Raw genomic sequence first — 13,733 nt, forward strand, 5'->3', positions numbered from 1 at the left:
ACCTTATTTTAGAGGATGTTTCCCACCGCCTCACCTCTTTCCTGAAAACCCAGGGCATTGCTCTTTGTCCCTGGAACCAGGAGACAATCATCTACACCCTGAAAGGCAGTGGGGACCCCAAGAACAACAGGCTATATTTGGAGGAGATGCCTCCAGAAGCCAGTGTCCTCCCTTCTCTAGGTCCCAGCCACCTGACAGCGCTCGACCCCAACCCCAATCTATCCGGGCAGCTGATCCTGCCAAAATACGTGGACCCAAGAGAAGGCAGTGAGGATCCCTTTGCGGAGCCCCATCGACTCCAATCCCTCCTGTGCAGCTCCCCACCCCCACCGCTCCAGAGCTGCAAACGTGGAAGTGGGGAGTCCCGCCTCCCCCAAACCATCCAAGATTCCATTGCCTCCCCCTGCCCCTCTCCACGCCCTCCCCCAGCTGCTTTTGTGCAACGAAGGCAAAGGAAAAAAAAAGACCAAGAGAACAGAAGGGGAGGGAGCCACGTCGGCTGGCCGGCTGGCCGTGGGCAGCCAGGATGAGCCGTGCGGGTGGGGCAGCAGAGGGAGACTGCAGGGGCTATAATTAAAGGGAAAATATAGAGTTTCCAGAGAGGCAGGGCTGGAGACAGCAATGGAGGGACAGGCCTTCATCAATTATCCCCACCATGTGGCAGCAGCTTGCGGCCCAGTATCTGCCCCCGTCTGGTGCCAGCTACTGCAGGGCAGGACTGGGGGCTGAGGGGCTGAGATGGCAGTTCCTGCCCCCTCCAGTGTGGGTCAGGGACAAGGAGCGCCCCCTCCCTAACGGGGGACGCGAGCCCTGCCCCTCAGCGCGGTCACCCCTTTGGAATGGCTGTCTGGGGTGGAGAGTCACAGGCTGGAGGTGAGGGTTGCTGTGACCTGCCCACCTTCCTGCTTGCTGCGTTTCTGCAGCCAGAAGTACTCCCACCTACAGCCCCCTCCCCACATGCTCCCTGTTCAGGCCGTGCTCACTTGACCACCTTAAAGGAGATTAAGACTCAGAGACGTGGATTGGGACGTGCTACATCGTGGGCCTGTGGTTCTGAAGAATGTTTAGGGACCCCTAGGATTGGGGGGTGGGCTTTGTGCGTATGGTGTGCGATAGCCACCACCCCAATGTCCAGTTCCAGACCTCCGTCCCAGGAGTTGTGGGCAGAAGGCTTCCAAGCATCTTTTACACGTGGCATAGAGCTGAGGCCCAGGGCCTCCTCTGCCACTTTTCAACTTGAAACGCTTGGCGGGCGCCCAGCCCCAAGATGTGTCTTTAATTTCTGCAGCATGACAGTGAGAGGAAGAATGTGCTTGGGGTCTCCTCCCAGCCTGGCTGGGCCTCCTTGGCCAGAACTGAGGGCTTGAGACTTGTGGGGGGAGGAAGGAGAGCAGGAGCTGAGGCCGGAGCGGGAGGAGACGCCACCTCATCTTTAGGAAACTCTGAAGCTCTGGCTTCTTGTGGAATGTAAGACTTTGTCTGGCATTTGGAGTGGGGGGAGCAAAAGCCAAAATCTCCTCCCCCCCACCCCCAAGAAATGGTAAAGTCATCAGCACTTAGGGAAAAAAAATTCCTCAAGAAGAAAACCAGAAGGAAGAAAGTGCTGAGCTCTGAGTTCGCTCCTTCTCCTAATTTCCCCAAGTGCCCTCCCTCAATGCGCCTGTGCTCCCCAGCTCCCCCTCCCCCGGAGCCCCTCAAGTCCCGGTCTGGACTGCACGGTGTGGGGTAAAAGAGAAGAGGCAGCCCAGGTGTTGGTGTACCTGGTGAGCAGTTTAATCAGCCCTTTCCAGCTCTCTGGTCCCCCTGCTGAGGTTCCGTGGCCCTCCTTCCCTGATCTGACCCTTCAGAATGCTCTTCCGCCCCAGACTGGTGATGGAGAGAGGGTCCCTGGGAGAGGGGTTGAGGACAGAGAAGGGGAGGGGGTGTAAGAGTGAGACTGTAGTGAAGAACTTGGTGTCCATGTGTCGCCATTCATGGAGCCTGCACGGTTTGTATGAGGACCCCTGCGGGCAGAGCTGGGGACAGACCCCAGGAGTGGGGGGTTCTCTCTTCTTCCTTTTCATTTGCACTTTCTGGGTCTTTTGGTCCTTAGATTCCAGGCACAGCTTTCAATGCCTCAGCCTCAACCCAAGTCCTTTGGCCTGAGATTTCCCTTCATCTCTTCATCCTTTCCAGGTTTAGAGGGAAGATGATGAATTAAGTTTGTCTGTGTTGAGTGTTAGGTGCCTATGAGACACCCAGTCAGACACATGGAGGGAACCCTTAGGTGTCTGAGTCTGGAGTCCAGAGGAGAGACAAATGTGGGACCCCTGCCTCCATAGGGTGATGGTGTGGACGGAGTTATCTCCCGAGAAAGTATGGAGGGAGGAGATATGAAAGGCTAGAACTGAGCCTTGAGGACCCTCAGGGTTTAAGGGTTGGGAAGGGAAGGAGGAGCCTGCACAGGAGATAGGACAAGAGTGGGAGAAGTAGGAGGGCAAGGAGGAGAGGATTGGGGGTGTCATGTATGCAGGGGGAAGATTGTTCTAGAAGGAGGGAGAGTTATATGTTGCAGAGAGACTTAGTATGATAAGGAGTAAAATGGTCACTGGATTAAGCAACATGGCAGTGATTGGTGCCCTAAGTGTGAGCTGTTTTGGTGGAGTGATGGACGAGGAACCTGGACTGGAGCTGGCTGAGGAGTGAGTGGGAGGCCAGGAAATGGGGTCAGAGTGCAGACAACTCAGGGGAGGAGTTTAGCTCCGAAGGGGAGGAGAGCTTGTAAGATGCCTCATCCTCCCTCCCTCCTTCCTTCTCTTTTTCTTTCTTTTCTTACATTCCCCCACCCCACCCTTGTCTGTCGTTTTGCCCCTGGCCTCCCTCCTCTTTCTTTCTCACGGGACTCTGCTTCTCTCTCTGCAGCTCTTTTTCAGGGTGACGTTTTCGATCTTCCTCTTCTCAAATGTCCACATCCAGTCCCTGTCTTCACTTCATTTTCTTCTAGAGCGAACCTTCAGTCCGTGCTCTTAAAGAGAAAGCTTCATTTCTAGTCCTGCAGATCCCGTCACGTTCTCCAGGACCTCCCAGGCCAAGAGGGGGAAACTGGGGCAGAGGAGCCAGGGAAGGAGCTGGGACAAGCTGGGAGAGAAGGGATGGGGCATGGTTCTTAGGTGGCGTTAGGACTCCCCAGGCCCACTCCAGCCCCACCAGGTTGCAGCCAGGTCCCAACTGAGAATGTGCTGGATGGGGATGTCGTCAGGCTTGGGGGCCACAGTCCTAGTGTCCACTCTTGTGATCACAAAGCCCATCTTTCCTGCTGACGTGTGAGCTCCCCAGGCAGGGACCTGTCAAGGTCATCATCAGATCACTGGACCCACTTGCAGTGTCTGAAGGCTGAGTCAATTCTTGTTAAAGGCTGAGTGAGTGAATCAATTGAATTGTTATTTTCCCCTGTCTGGCTTGGTTCACTTCTGCCCTCGTTTTATCCCATCCCCTGCTTCTTTTCTTTTTTCTATTCCTTTATCTCCCCCCACCTTTTAACCTTTTTCCTCTTCACATATGTTTCTTAGTTCTTTTCTTCCTCTCCTCTGCCTCTGTCCCATTGGCCCACCCCTCTACCACACACTCCTTCTCCCTCCCTCTTTTTTCTCTCATATTCTCTTCTGGCATCTCTGGTGCTCCATCCATTCCTGGGGGGTGGTGGCTGTCTCCTGCGTGCATGGACTCCACCAGAGGAGAGAGCTTCAGTCTAGGAGAGGGGGGATCAAGGTGGGGTAAGGCTTGCATCACCACCGGCTGTCTGGTTGAAGTGTTCAGGGGCCAGATGCAAAGGTTTCTTTGACCCTTGGATTTGAAAAAAAAAAGAATGAAGGGGCAGCCTGTGTGGGCCAGAGGCACCTGTCCAAATCCTAATCTTCTTACTTCACCTCCACTCCCATCTTCCCACAAGTAATCCTCAACCACAGATATCTGGTGTCTTTCCTCGTCTACATCAGCCACCAGTTCTTCCTCTGGGCAAACCTGGGATTCTGGAGTTTCCTGGATGGGAAGGTGAGCAGGGGTGGATCCCACTTTGCTCAGTTGCACCAGCTCTGGGCAGAGCAGCCCTTTGGACAGAGTCTGGCTTGGACACAGGAAGGATCCAGAATCATTCATTCAGCATCCTTACATGCCAGGCACTTTGCTAGGCACTGGGCACTCAGTGCCTGTTCTCATGGAGCTTATGTCTAGTAGAGACCGACATGAATGAAGTCATGTAAATAAGCATGTACTTGCAACTGTAAAGGTTAGGAAGGAAAGGAACACAGAGCTCTGAGTGTCAGGCATCTCAGGCAGGAGGGAGCATGGCAAGTTCTAGATGCTAACAAAATCCGGAGAAGGACAGTGTGGCTGGAGCACAGGAAGCAAAGGCCAGGCAGGCCAAGGAAGCCGTATCAGGAGTTTTCGTCTTTGTCCTTACAGCTTTGGGCCCCACAGAGGGTCTGAAGCAGGGAGGCTCACAATCAGGTCTGCATTTGTCAAAGGTCATCATGGTCACTCAGGGGAGCAGGTACTGAAAGATGGCTGTGATGGAAAGTGGCTACTGCAGGTGCCCAGGTGAGAGCTGATGAGAGTCCGGACCAGGTGGAAGAGGATAAAGATAGAGAAGGGGGTGGATTCAAGAGGGGTTTGGGAGGCAGAATTTATAGGCATTGGGATTAGATTGGATGAGGGAGTGTGGAGGTGAAGAGCAGGGATGACTCCTGTTCTTCTGACCAGAGAGACTGAATGGTATGGTACCCTGGAGGAGAGGAGGCCGGACAGGGACCCTGTTTAGGGAAGAAGATCCTGAGATTGGCGCCTATTGCAGACACTCTAGTCAATTCTATTCAGTGAATGGTTACTGCAGACCTCCTGGGGCCAGCCTTGCACTGGGGAGAGCTCTGGGACAACTTCTGCCCTCAGAGGGTGCAGAGTCAGGAAGGGGAATGAAATAAACCCCAAAATGCCTCTCACCCGAGGCAGCACTGGCTGTGTGATTTTGAGTAAGTCACCTCATTTCTCTAAACCTCATTTCCCAATCTGTGAAATAGGGTAGTAATAAGACCTCCTTATCCAGCAAGGTAAGTGGAAGCCTCCAGAGAGCTGCAAGGGAGGACGAGGATGCCAATGGGAGACAAGGGACGTTTTCTGGAGGAGTGTGTGCTTTTGAGCTGGGCCTGGGAGGGTTTGAAATGCAAGGTTGGAATGGGAGGGAAGGCATCCCCAAACCTGGGAAGGCTGACACACACACACACACACACACACACACACATACAGAGACAGAGAGAACGCACCTGGGGCAGAGGAGATGTGGAAGAGAAGGCTATAAGAGATGGGCTGGGGCCAAATTCTAGAGGCTTGGAATTCAAGGAGAGAAATTCATAATCAATTTGGTGGCCATAGAGAGCCAGTTACTGCTTTTGAGTAAGGTATGGTAGTGAGCCTTTTGCCAAGGACTTGTCCAGAGAACCTACCCCTTGACAGCAGACGAACTCAAGTTAGAAGGCTGGGGCCCGTGGGAGGAGGAGGAGGTACAAGGTAAGTGAGTGAGATTCGTGGATCTCGGCTCAACAAGAAAATACGGCTTGGGCACAGGCAAAGAGGTAGACCAGATGACCCCTTCAAAGTTGGTGTTCAATTTCCACTAGATCCAGAACCTTATAGTTTCAAGGTGGGAATAACATAGAACAATAGATGTTCAGTTGGAAGGAAGCTTTGAGCTTATTCTGCCCTGTCCTCCCTTCTTTGCACAGAGGAGAAAACCAAGGCCCAGAGAAGGGAAGTGACTTACTTAAAGTCACACAGCTGAGATTCAGGGATTAGAGGTAAGATCTCTGTTGTACTTCAAGAAGGCAGTGGTGGGGGGGGGGGGAGAAGCGTGGGGGGGCAGGAGCTGGAGGGGCCAGGGAAGCAGCTGGGGTTGGGGGGTAGGTTAACATGATACAGGGATATGATACAGGGATCCCACCCAGACCTGGAGTGGGGGGGCAGGGCAAGAGAGTTGCTCCCCAACTCTACACAGAGCCATGTGGCTAGAGGGGGAAGGGAGCATGGTGGGCAGGGTGGAACTGCCACATGGAAGATGCTTGATGTGAACCATCTGGCCTGGGCGGAGTGTGGGCTGCAGAGAGGGGAGGAGCAGCAGACGGGAAAGAGGCTATGGTGGGCGGGTGGACGGCGGGTTGGGTCTGGGAGTGGCCTGGCCCAGAGGCCCCTACCTTCCAGACTGCTGCAGCCCAGATGCCTTCACAGCCACGGCCTGGCCTGTCCAACCCGCTGACCTCATTCCCAGCTCCTCTCCCTCGCAGGCCCCCCTCTGCCTGCCACGTAGACTGAAGTCTTCAGCTGCATCTTCTGCTGGGGAGAGGAAGAGCCGAAGGACACAGGCCCCCTGAGCCCAGAACTCTGCCAGGTCAGGCAGACCTGGGGAAGCAGTGGTGTTCCCTGTGTCCCCAGACCACTCTGGGCCTCAGTTTCCCCTCCCAAACAAGAGGCCCGTAATTGGAGGGGGGCATGACGGTGAAGCAAGTTGGAGCAGGCAAGAAGCAAGGGAGGCCACTGAAGCCACCCCCCTGCTTCCTCAGGACTGGAGGCATCATTCTCAGACCCAGGAAGGGAGGACGCAGGACATGCTCCTCTTCTCAGACGGTTCTCAAGAAAGGGAGTTTCCTGAAGGCCGGGCGGGGGCGTCTTCTGTTCTGTGGAGACTTCATCGCTCCTGCTTGTAGAGAGTGGGATTTATGGCCAGGATGGCAGTGGAGAGACACCTTGTCTCCCCTCCCTCAGGCACCTCTCAGTGACCTTTCCTTCAATCCTGGCTCCAGGCTGCAGCCTCTCCGGGGCTCTGCCTCTTGACCTCCCGCCTTCCCCTCGCCTCCCCGCCCCCCAGGTCCTGGGTCCTCTCCAGCTGCCCCAGCTGAGCAGGGGGCTGTCCCGCTGCGGCTACCTCTCCCCAAGGCGTTCCGGGCCTGTGAGTCATCGGGAGTGCCTGCTCTGGCTGTAGCGTCTCCTCGCCGGCGTGGACCCTTTTTCCCATCCTCCCCCAAACGAAGGGCAGAGGGAGCCCCTCCCAGGCAGGGGGCTCTGGAGGAGGGGGAGGGAGGCCCTGTGCAAGACAGCAGTGAGGCCCTGCTTCGCCAGTGCTGGGAGGAGAGGCTTAAAGGACTCCCCCCAGACGCCACCTCACACATCACACACAGATCGAATTTCTTGTCCTTTCTCCCATTTCCCAGGTGGGGAAACAGGAGGGGCAGGTAGGGGAAGGCCAGGACTTTGGTGGGCTTAGGCTAATCCTCTCCTCCGTTTTAGGGCTCTGCTTTGCCAAGCTGGGAAGCCCCCCAAGCTCTCTCTGGAAGGCCCTCCCCACATTGGAGGCTGGGTCTGGCAAGAGAGCAAGAGAGAGGCCGCTGCCGCTCTCGAGGGCCCCAAGGACGACAGGGCCCGGCTGAGATGGGGAGTCCGCGTCTGCAGGAAAGGAGGGGGCCGGCGCCTGGACCCTTCCCACAGGGCGCCCGCACCCTGCAAGCTGCCTCCGGCCCCCTCCTCCCCTCCTTCTTCTCCTGGGCAGCCCTGTCTTGCCTCCTTCTCCAGCCTGAAGAAACAACTGGGGGTGGAGAGGAGCTGGAGGGGAAGGGCTGGAGTTAGAAAAGTTTCCAATCCTCTCCTTTCGAATGTGTCTGCTGCCCCCCACCTTCCGCCATCTCCCTCTCAGCCCTGGATTCATTGTCTAGAGACCAGGGTCTAGGACCGGACTTGCCTAGTGACTTCGGGCCTTTTTTCGCTTCCCACCGCTGAGTCTCAGTTTCCTCATCTGTAAAATCGGAGTCTGGACTGAAAAAGTCCCTGCTGGTGAGGTTGGTCTACGGTTCTCTTCCCAGTCAGACACTCACACATGCACTCACCTGTACCCACCAACTCACGTGGCTCTCTCTCACACACACCCATTCACACACTCAGATACACTCCCCTTTGCACGTGCACATGGCCTCCTGCTTACTTTGGGCGCAGCAGTCCCCTGCATCTCTGACAGCCGCTTTCTTCCCTCACTCCCATCACACCGCCCCAGCCTTCCTGCCCCTTTGCACTCTCTCCTCCTGATGTCACTGGCAGGGCAGGGGCAGGAAGGAGCAGTGAGATATGAGATTTGAACCTCAGAATGTCAGACCTCTGACCCTGCCAAAGACCACTCCCACCACCCCCTCAGGTCCCTTGGCTGTTCTGAGGTTCCGTGGGAGGGGGGATGAGAAGGGAGAGGAGTAGAGAGAGGCTCCTTCTTCTCCCGCCCTGCGCCGCCCCCCCGCCCCGGAGCTGAACTTCATAAACGTTCACTTTCCAAAATGTCTGTCCCTCCTGGGGCCTCCCTGGAAGCGTGATTATTTTCGCAGCTTGCACTGGCCATGTTGCCCCAGGTTGCACCCTTCTAGGAACTCCTGCCTGAGGGAGACTGGTCAGAGCTTGGAAAGGACTGTTCCAGGGGATGAGCTATCTGTTGGCCAGGAAAGGCGTGGGAATCGTGCAGCAGAGCACAGCCCTCAGGCCCAGCTCGACTTGGGAATAACAGCAGAGTCTGTCCCAGGCTATGCCATAAGCACACGTTTGAACTAATGTTCTGCTCACAAAACCCTCGGAGGTGGGTGCTATGATTGTCTCCAATTTCAGGAGAGGAAAGAGAGGCACAGAGAGGCTAAGTCAGTTGCCTGAAGTCACAAAGCCAGGACGTGGCTGAGCTGGGATTCAGACTCGGGCAGCCTGGCTCCAGAGCTCACTGGCTTAACCACTCTTCTCGACAGGTCCTAGAGACCCAGGATGGTTGCCAAGGGGCACTCCCCACAGTGTGAAGAAGTGGCTATTTGCACAAACACATATACTTCATCTGTGTGCATGTAGGCTAAAAATCATAGCATCACATGGCTGGAAATGGACCACAGGCACCAGCTGGAAAGGACTCTAGAGATGCCATCTCCCTCCCTCTGCCGAGGAACTATTGTGAGCTGACAGCACCGCACACGTCATCCCATCTAACCCTCACAACAGCTCTGGGAGGTCAGTCTTAATACCTCTATTAAGACGGAGGACCTGAGACCCAGAAGGGTCAAGGCATTGCCCCAAACCCCCTTCCTAAAGTTCAGAGGGACCCACGTGCTCCAACAGCCTGATCAGTCTTCTTTTTGTCACCTTCCGTGTCCCTTACTTGCAAATCAACACAGCCACTAGACCACGTACAACACCGGGAAGAATTACAGTCCTCAGTCCTGTCTCAAGAGGCACTGACAACCCCCCAAGGAAGGTTTTATACCCATCCTGTAGGTGAGGGGAAGCCCCTTGCTGGGGACCCCCCCCCGCAGCGAGGAAGTGGGGAAGCTGTGACTCTGGCCACAGAGTTAGCCCTCTTCGCATCGCACTACACTACCCGCCTCCCACACTGTCACCCAGCCCAGAAGCAACCCCCCAAACACACCACATCCCCACCGAGCACACACACGTGCATGTAATAGACACAGAAAAATGCTACCCGTGATGCACCCCCATGATACAGGCTAAGAGTTACCTGGCATTTTCTGTACGCCAGATAGGAGCTCACTGAATGCCTCCAACAATCCTATGATGTAGGTTCTGTTAACATCCTTATCCTCATTTACAGATGAGGAAACTGAGGCTCAGAGACGGCAAGTAACTTGCTGAGGGTCACACAGGTAGGCAGTTGCAGAAGAGATTTGAATCCAGGCTCTCAGCACTATGCTATAGCCCATCCTCTATACTGACTGGGTACTACCCATTCAGTCAGTCAGCAGCCACTACTGAGAGACCTGTTGGGCCCAGCACTGTGCCAGGCCCTAGGCACACAGAGGTGAACAAAGTCCAGGTCCGCCTGGCCTCACCCACCTGCTCCTGCCAGTACTACATGGTAGATGGGGGCTATGTCCACTCTCGCTCTCCTTCCTTCCCAGACAGCGTCCCCCGCAGTGACCTAGGACATGTGAATCTTGGTCTTGGTTTGCATCTGACACCTAGTGAGGTGATGCCAAAGCCTGGATGGGAGCTCAGAGACAGGAAGATGGAAATGGAGTAGGCCAGCGGGGCGCCGGGGCTCGGGGAGGGGGCAGGGCCGAGGGTAGGGACGTCTCTGCTTCTATCTATTCTGTATCTCTCTAGCTCAGGTCTTCTCCTGGCATCTCTGGCTGATTCTCTCCACATCCGTCTCTCTGTGTGTACCTTTCTGTCTCTTGTCTTTCCCTGTCCCTTCACTGCTTGTCAGCTGCTATCAGCTGCTGTGGAGACAATGGATAAGGGACTTGGGCACCCATCATCAGAGTGGACATCCATGTCTGAGCCGGGCCCACTTCCATCAGCTCTGTCCCAGGACCCTTCTTAGTGGTCTTCTCTCTGCAAAGGACCACAGTCCTCTTTTTCTCAAGCCTTCTAGGCTCTTCCTGTCCATTGTCCGAAGATCAGTCTTGATATCACCAGTCTGCATGTCTAAGATGTGACCTGCCTCCCTCTTCTCCCTGGGGGAGAAAGCAGTATCCCTCCCATTAAAGGTAGGAGTAGGTCTCCTTGTTCAGACTTAGGGCTCCCTGAGGACAGGGACTGTGTCTCTCCACAAGATTGGGGTTCCTTGAGGATATAACCTGTGTTTTCCCCATCAGTGGTCCATAGGTGTTGGAGGTCTCCAAGGAAGAAAGGATGGAATTATTTTACTCATAAATTTGAATTGCAAAATTAAGATTTTCACTGCAATCCCATTATGTTCTTAGTAACTGTCACATTCTTCAACATTGTACACGATACAAGGTTTGAATTCGTTGATCAATCTTGGCAGTTTGTCTCAGGCAATATGTTTTTAATACCCTTTATGGGTTTTTGGTTATGAATTTGTGATGTGTAGTGTCCTCAACTCAAATAAGTTAGCAGTTCAAAAGTGGCTTATTCAGTCACATAGCACAGGGAGATCAGCTCGGTGCTTTGTGTCCACCTAGAGGGGTGGGATAGGGAGGGTGGGAGGGAGGGAGACGCAAGAGGGAAGAGATATGGGGACACATGTATATGTATAACTGATTCACTTTGTTATAAAGCAGAAACTAACACACCCCTGTAAAGCAATTATACTCCAATAAAGATGTAAAAAAAAAAAGTGGCTTATTAAACCTGAAGAAAAGTGATGAAAATAGTAACCCAAATACTACAGCTGAGAACAGGGTTACAAAAGTAAATAGTGAAGATTCTGGTTCCAAAAAAAATGTAAATCTCTAAGAACTCAGACATGTATGATGATTTCACACAAGCAACTGAGAAAGAAAAGTGTAACTAGTATGATGTTGAATTACCAACACTGGACTCCATCGGACTGGCTATCCGTCCCATCGTAATCCCCAGCGTGTTGTGTGTTATGAAACTTTGTCAAATAGTGGCATAAAGCCATGAAGCCTTTCACATCATTTTCAAACAAAGCGCAGTGACCTTTCTGGTAAACCATTAGAGCCTTCTTTTTTTTTTTTTTTTTCCGGAGCAGAAGTAAAATAAGCTTTCCAGGACAAAACTGATGGATTTTTTTCCCCACTAAAGGCAGGAAGAAAAACAAAACTACGTAGGCAGCATTCAGAATTGCATTCCTCTTAGTAAAACACAGATACAAGTAACACTATCTGAGAAGCTTGTAAAACAGCTGTGTTATTAATGACACACATTTTTCTCAGGGAGCATGCAGAGCTAGCTTTTGGCAAATTTCCTTCATCAAATGGCAGTGTTGGGCATCACATGGTATCAATGGCATGCATTATGAGAAAATAGTTTGGTTTTAATAAATCCCTCTATTTTTTAAAATAAATTTATTCATTTATTTTATTATTTATTTTTGGCTGCACTGGGTCTTTGTTGCTGCACGCAGCTTTCTCTAGTTGCGGTGAGCAGGGGCTACTCTTCGTTGCAGTGCACGGGCTTCTCTGGCCGCAGAGCTCAGGCTGTAGGCGTGTGGGCTTCAGTAGTTGCGGCTCGCGGGCTCTAGAGCGCAGGCTCAGTAGTTATGGCACATGGGCTTAGTTGCTCCGCGGCATGTGGGATCTTCCCGGACCTGGGCTCGAACCCGTGTCCCCTGCATCAGCAGGTGGATTCTTAACCACTGTGCCACCAGGGAAGCTCAATCCTTCTATCTTATACTCTTCAATAAAATCGTAAAGTTTTGGTCTCCTGAGTTTAGGTTTGGACTATCACAGGTAGTGAACATATTGGCATCTAAACAAGCTGCTTGAGATCCTAGAACTGGTCTCAAGCGGCATAACCAATGACTTGAAGAAATAGCTTTATCTCATCTCTCTTTTCAAAAGAGAGGTGACCCATGTGTGTGAAGTTGGTTAAAATCAATGATGTGCAGAGTCCAAACACTCTTAGCATATGTGTAGTTCATATATCAGAGAAAAGCATTTGATAACTTTTAGCTTTATCACTTAAAGCCCGTGCTTCAGGAAAAAAAGATTCCTTGCTTAAGTGATCATTTTTTTAAAAAATACTTATTTATTTAATTTTGGTTCTTTGGGCCTTCGTCACTGCCCGTGGGCTTTTGCTAGCCACGGAGAGCAGGGGCTACTCTTCGTTGTGGTGCGTGGGCTTTTCATTGCAGTGGCTTCTCTTGTTGCGGAGCATGGGCTCTAGGCACGCAGGCCTCAGTAGCTGTGGCACACAGACTTAGTTGCTCTGCAGCATGTGGGATCTTCCCAGACCAGGGCTCAAACCCGTGTCCCCTGCATTGGCAGGCGGATTCTTAACCACTGCACCACCAGGGAAGCCCAAGTGATCATTTTGTGAAGCGTGATATGCATTGAAACGATTGTTTGGCAATCACCACTGAGGGAGCATCAGGAAAGGCATTCCTCCAAGGATGAAAGAAGTTGTTCTTGAAAGCCAATTCCTATCTGTTTCCTGAACTTTCACCAGCATTTTGGCAATGCCAGCTATTGCCCCCAATATCCCTTTCCCCTTCTCTCTCACAGTAATTGTATTCCCAATTTTTAGCTGGATACATGACCCCTCAGAATAAAAACTACATTTCCCATCCTTTCTTTCAGCTAGACGTGGTCATGCAACAATGTCTGGCCAAAGGGATGTGAGCTGAAGTGTGACTTTCAGGTCCTTATAAGGACATACATTTCCACCCACTTTCCTCCATCTACTGCCTGGAACCTCATGTCTTGGTGAGCCAGCCTGGAGCATGCAGATGAGGGCAAGTCTTAAGGTAGCAGAACAGCAAGACAGAAAGAGCCTGGGTTTCTGGACAAGCTAATACAGAAGAACCACCTTCCTAGCACTGGACTACTTGTCTCTGGACTTTTAGATGGAAAAGAAATAAATTGCTGTCCTGTTTAAATTACTATTATTCTGGATCTCTGTCCTACCCAATATAGAGTTGAGGGAAATACTAAAAATTGTGACTATGATCCAATCTCATTCACTGAGAATAGTTCTCAGCATCCTATGCGAAGACAAGGACGGCAAGTTCCAGAGCCCACTTTTCCACCCTAAGATAGTCTAGCTGTGGAAGGAAAGGGTTCCCACAAGGAGTTTTGAAAAGAATGATGAGATAAAGCCATTTTTCATGGCGTCGATAATGCCACTCGAGACCACTTCTAAGATCTTCTATGTCCTGCTCAGATGGCAGTATGTTCAACATCTGTATTGCCCAGAAATCACCAAATTATTACGTTTACTGATGAGTATCAAGTTAACAGAATTTCTTAAAACCA

Source organism: Leucopleurus acutus (genome assembly GCF_964270905.1).
Source record: "Leucopleurus acutus genome assembly, chromosome: 19".
NCBI classification, from domain to species: domain Eukaryota; kingdom Metazoa; phylum Chordata; class Mammalia; order Artiodactyla; family Delphinidae; genus Leucopleurus; species Leucopleurus acutus.